The sequence below is a fragment of the Coregonus clupeaformis genome, chromosome 21 (assembly GCF_020615455.1).
Source record: "Coregonus clupeaformis isolate EN_2021a chromosome 21, ASM2061545v1, whole genome shotgun sequence".
In the NCBI taxonomy this organism is placed as follows: domain Eukaryota; kingdom Metazoa; phylum Chordata; class Actinopteri; order Salmoniformes; family Salmonidae; genus Coregonus; species Coregonus clupeaformis.
The window spans coordinates 55548431-55554358 of NC_059212.1; the positions used below are offsets into that span (position 1 = coordinate 55548431).

Below are 5928 nucleotides of genomic sequence, written 5' to 3' on the forward strand. Positions count from 1 at the left end.
TAATGGCAGTCAGGCTACCTCTGGCGAGCACATGGAGGGCTGTGCGGCCCCCCAAAGAAATGCCACCCCACACCATGACTGACCCACCGCCAAACCGGCAGAACGTTCTCCACGGCGTCTCCAGACTCTGTCACGTCTGTCACGTGCTCAGTGTGAACCTGCTTTCATCTGTGAAGAGCACAGGGCGTCAGTGGCGAATTTGCCAATCTTGGTGTTCTCTGGCAAATGCCAAACATCCTGCACGGTGTTGGGCTGTAAGCACAACCCCCACCTGTGGACGTCGGGCCCTCATACCACCCTCATGGAGTCTGTTTCTGACCGTTTGAGCAGACACATGCACATTTGTGGCCTGCTGGAGGTCATTTTGCAGGGCTCTGGCAGTGCTCCTCCTCTCTCTCTCTCTCTAACTCTCTCTCTCTCTCTCTCTCTCTCTCTCTCTCTCTCTCTCTCTCTCTCTCTCTCTCTCTCTCTCTCTCTCTCTCTCTCTCTCTCTCTCTCTCTCTCTCTCTCTCTCTCTCTCTCTCTCTCTCTCTCTCTCTCTCTCTCTCTCTCTCTCTCTCTGTCTGTCTCTCGTTTTCTTCTTCCTTTGTTCTATCTCACCACCTCCCCCTCCATCTCATTCCTGGTCCCCCCCTCTCTCTCTCTCCCTCCCTTCCCTCTCTTCCTTCTCTTCCCCTCTACCTCTCTTCATTGGCGTAGCCCGGTCGGAATGTGGCAGCGTCTTCTTGCAGACGGCAGCGTCCAGGGAGCCTAAAAAGGGAAGGAGTCTCATTCTGGGTTCCTGGCAGCGATAGGACGGAGTAACAGGCAGGCAGGCAGCAGGCTAAATTAGGCCTCGTCTCATTGACTTCCACTCCCCAGAGCCCTGCAGCCAGCCCTGAGGAAGGAAGGCCGCACCAGAGGCCCTAAGAGGCCCTTATTGCCTGCTGCGCTACTGTGTCTCTGAGAGCTCCTGGAGAACCTCAGTCCCTGTGGAGAAGCGAAGTGCAGGTCTGTTGTATCTGGATAGAGGAGTGTTGTACTGTCGAAGGGGTGTTTTGGGATTTTTTGTGATGCCTATTGATAACAGCTGTTCACAGACTGACTAGACTCAGAGACTTTGATACGATTTTAAATGTTGATTTGATTTGACGTGTTGGTTGAATATTAACTAGATGTGTTGTTTGTTGAAACTAATCTTGTAGCTATAGCACTTTTAGATAAATCTCTCTCTCTCTTTTTTTTATGTATACATGTCTGTCTATCTGTCTTTTCTCTCTTTCTTTTTCTCTAGAATGACTCACTCATATAAGTATTTTTCCCTTTCATCCATTCTTCCACTCTTCTGTGCTAACCTTTACTGTCTCTGTCTCTCTCTCTGTCTCTCTATTTGTCTCTCTCTATAATCTCTCGCTCTCTGTCTCTCTCTCTGTCTCTCTCTCTGTCTTCTCTCTTGCTCTCTGTCTCTCTCTCTCTCTTTCTCTCTCTCTCTGTCTCTCTCTCTCTATCTCTTTCTCTCTCTCTCTGTCTCTCTCTCTCTGTCTGTCTGTCTCTGTCTGTCTCTCTCTCTCTCTTTCTCTGTCTCTCTGTCTCTCTCTGTCGCTCTCTCTGTCTCTGTCTCTGTCTCTCTCTATCTCTGTCTCTCTCTGTCTCACTCTGTCTCTCTCTGTCTCTCTCTGTCTGTCTCTCTGTCTCTCTCTGTCATACTCTGTCTATGTCTCTCTCTGTCTCTCTCTCTCTCCCTCTCTCTCTCTCTCTCTCTGTCTCTCTGTCTCTCCCTGTCTCTCTCTGTCTCACTCTGTCTCTGTCTCTCTCTGTCTCTCTACCTGCCTATCTCTGTCTCTCTGTCTCTCTCTCTGTCTCTCTCTCTGTCTATCTATGTCTCTCTGTCTCTCTGTCTCTCTGTCTCTCTCTCTCTCTCTCTCTTTCTCTCTCTCTCTGTCTCTCTCTCTCTCTCTCTCTCTCTCTCTCTCTCTCTCTCTCTCTCTCTCTCTCTCTCTCTCTCTCTCTCTCTCTCACTGTCTCTCTCTGTCTTCCTTGACGTCAGGTTGTGATGTGCTGAATTCTTGCTCTCCTCTCCATATTGATTCCAGAAGGCCAGTCAGTATGTCTCCTGTCTCCACCTCCGTGACAGATTGACTGACGTGGCACAGAACGTCTGACATACAGATACACTCAGAAGCCCTCTGAACAGGAACTTGGGGTAAGTGAAACCTTATGCCAGTGGCCCAGTGCACCTGGTATTGTAATGTAGGGGAGGGGTGGGGTTATGGTGATCTTAGCATCCCCCTCTGTTTCTGTGTCTCTAAACAGAACCACTACCACACCCCACTTCCTGTTTCCAGTTGTTTCACTCCTTATCTGTAATGCTGCAAACTGGTCAGATGTCAGGGTGACTTCCTCTTTTCACTCACACACACACACACACACACACACACACACACACACACACACACACACACACACACACACACACACACACACACACACACACACACACACACACACACACACACACACACACATATACACACACACACACACACACACACAGAGGTGAGGGGGGAGGAGGAAGAAAAAAAAAGAAACGGGGTGGGCGGGGCAGGGAGAAACAAATTATAGTTACCATATTTGGCAGCATATAATGTTAGCAAAAGATGCAAATGAGATAAGAGGGCCAGGTTGCCAAGGCAACCTGCCGTTGCTGCAGTGACGGTTCGTTGTCGGGTTGGACGTGGTGTTGTGATTCGGCCGCTCACTAGGCAGAAGGCGCTGTTGAGAGAGAGAGATAGAGAGAGAGAGAGAGAGAGAGAGAGAGAGAGAGAGAGAGAGAGAGAGAGAGGGAGAGAGGTGAAGTGACAGAGATAGAGGAGGTAGAGAGAGAAAGAAAAAAACGATTGAGTTAGAAACAGAGCGCGAGAGAGAGGAGGGCAGTTTTACCCACAATGCATTGCAGTGCGTTGTGACTTGCGTTGGGGCTCTCTCACTCAGCCCCAGTGTCACGTCAGCGATCTACAGACTCACAGGTAAGAACAGACACAAGGGACTTAAGGCCACCTCTCTTTAACATTTTAAACATATACATGTTTTGGATTTAAGCTATTATATTTACTTTTAGATATCTTTTTTTATTGTTCTATGTCAAACTATACTGCATTTTGACAAATATATGAATGAACTATTGCGACAACCGACAATGATACACTTTCATTCTGGTACTTTTGGTTTTCAAGGGGATTTTCAAAAGAGAACACATTTTATACATTTTATGGAACTGAAAGTCCTCTAGCCGTATATCTGCTACATAGCAAACCTTTTTGTATTTTGAACGTTTGCTTAAACTTGACTTTTGCAAGGGGAATTTGACTGCCTGCATCCCCACACTTCCTTTGGTGTGAATGATTTGAGGTTGAGATGGTGACGTTTTGAAATTGTTTGCAACTATTTCCCTGCTTCTAACAAGGACTGTAACCTGCCTGAATATAATAGCACACCCACAGCCAACTGAAATATCTCTTCACACAGGGTGTTCCCATTCATTTTCATATAATCTCCCTGGATAAGGCCAAGGTAAGCGATATGCCACTGCATACACAGTGTGGTTGCAGCTGGAGACAATATGGCCTCTCTGTTTCCTAAGTCTGTAATTCAGATGTGACAGTTAGAATCACACTTGCTTCCCCTATCTGCGTCAGAGTTGAGAGAGAGTAATAGAAAATGGCGTGCTGAGGAACAACTTTATCTTCACGCACCAGCAAGGCAGTTATTGCCGTAAGATGCATTATACGCTTTTTTAAATTATTCTTTGAGAACGTTTTTTAAATTCTTTGAGAACGTTTTTAAATGGTTTCCACTAGTTTAGTTATTGACGTTTGCTTTTTTTCAGTTTTTCTTACTCCCAAGTTTTTTCCCCTTGTAGTTTACCTTCATCAGTCTCTTTACATTGCATCATATATGTAATGTGATGTAAATACAAAACTGGACATATTTACCAGTTGTAAATTTTGTCCAATTTGATAAGCCAGCCGAATCACTCAAGACTGCATTGAAAAGGGGTGGTACGACACAGAATGAACGAGGAGCCATTTTAGGCTCAGCAGTTATATCTCATGTCCATTCTGCTGTCTCATAGCCTCCCAACGACAAAACGTTGTGAAATGGCTGACATGAAACGTAGCTCTTTCTGCACTGCAGGCCTGTCTGAGATGCTGTGTGCCATGCTGCATTTTTGTGAGATGCCCTGTAATGGTGGTGTAATGTGTGTGTGTGTGCATGCGTGCGCGCGCATGTGTGTTTGTGAGATAGATGGGCCGTCAAGGCTTGGCCCATAAAGCGTCTGGGACATTTCCCCAGTGGAGTGAGAGTTCACATCAGCGAGCCAGTGTAATTTACAGAAGGCTGGGAAATAGCAGGGCGCTGAGCAGAGAAGAGAGGGAGACACTCAATATTTTCACCATGAGAGGAAGAGAGAGAGAGAAGAGAGAGAGAGAGAGAGAGAGAGAGAGAGAGAGAGAGAGAGAGAGAGAGAGAGAGAAAGGGAGAGAGAGAGTGTGAGAGAGTGTGAGAGAGAGTGTGAGAGAGAGTGTGAGAGAGAGAGTGAGAGAGAGAGCGAGAGAGAGCGAGAGAGAGCGTGTGAGAGAGAGAGAGCGAAAGAGAGAGATAGATAGACGTGGGGTGAGACAGGGATGCAGTTTAAGCCCCACCCTCTTCAACATATATACAGTGGGGAAAAAAAGTATTTAGTCAGCCACCAATTGTGCAAGTTCTCCCACTTAAAAAGATGAGAGAGGCCTGTAATTTTCATCATAGGTACACGTCAACTATGACAGACAAAATTAGGAAAAAAAATCCAGAAAATCACATTGTAGGATTTTTAATGAATTTATTTGCAAATTATGGTGGAAAATAAGTATACAACGAAAAACACCAAATAATGCACGCAGAGCAGAATTAGGCCGATACCAGCTAATTATCAAAATCCAGAAAAGAGCCGTTCAATCCTATAACCACTTAAAAGGAAGCGATTCCCAAACCTTCCATAACAAAGCCATCACCTACAGAGAGATGAACTTGGAGAAGAGTCCCCTAAGTAAGCTGGTCCTGGGGCTCTGTTCACAAACACAAACAGACCCCACAGAGCCCCAGGACAACAACACAATTAGACCCAACTAAATCATGAGAAAACAAAAAGATAATTACTTGACACATTGGAAAGAATTAACAAAAAAACAGAGTAAGCTAGAATGCTATTTGGCCCTAAACAGAGAGTACACAGTGGCCACTGTGACTGACCCAAACTTAAGGAAAGCTTTGACTATGTACAGACTCAGTGAGCATAGCCTTGCTATTGAGAAAGGCCGTCGTAGGCAGACCTGGCTCTCAAGAGAAGACAGGCTATGTGCACACTGCCCACAAAATGAGGTGGAAACTGAGCTGCACTTCCTAACCTCCTGCCAAATGTATGACCATATTAGAGACACATATTTCCCTCAGATTACACAGATACACAAATAATTCAAAAACAAACCCAATTTTGATAAACTCCCTTATCTACTGGGTGAAATACCACAGTGTGCCATCACAGCAGCAAGATTTGTGACCTGTTGCCACAACAAAAGGGCAAGAACAAACACCATTGTAAATACAACCCATATTTATGTTGATTTATTTTCCCATTTGTACTTTAACTATTTGCACATTGTTACAACACTGTATATAAACATAATATGACATTTGAAATGTCTTTATTCTTTTGGAACTTCTGAGTGTAATGTTTACTGTTAATTTGTATTGTTTATTTCACTTTTGTTTATTATGTACTTCACTTGCTTTGGCAATGTTAACATTTAAAAACCAGCTGTTATTGGCAGAGAGGTTTCTTATTTCTCTATTAAAGACATGCTCTGGTACTTTGGCGACCAGTACCTCCCGCATTGGGCTGGATGTGTC

The 5928-nt window shown here is 45.1% G+C and overlaps 1 protein-coding gene across 2 annotated transcripts in view; it reads left to right on the forward strand.

The window, feature by feature from the left end:
* Nucleotides 1-809: 809 nt before the first annotated feature.
* The window catches only part of LOC121535453 (muscleblind-like protein 1), a 79142-nt gene continuing 74023 nt past the window's right edge, over nucleotides 810-5928 (forward strand). Inside the window, exons 1-2 of one of the 2 annotated variants that reach the window (XM_041842539.2) lie at nucleotides 810-990; nucleotides 2073-2182. The gene's annotated coding sequence lies outside the window, so the exon portion shown is untranslated. Of the gene's footprint in view, nucleotides 991-2072; nucleotides 2183-2884; nucleotides 3006-5928 lie in introns of those variants that run through there. The other variant, XM_041842538.2, reaches the window with a different exon arrangement.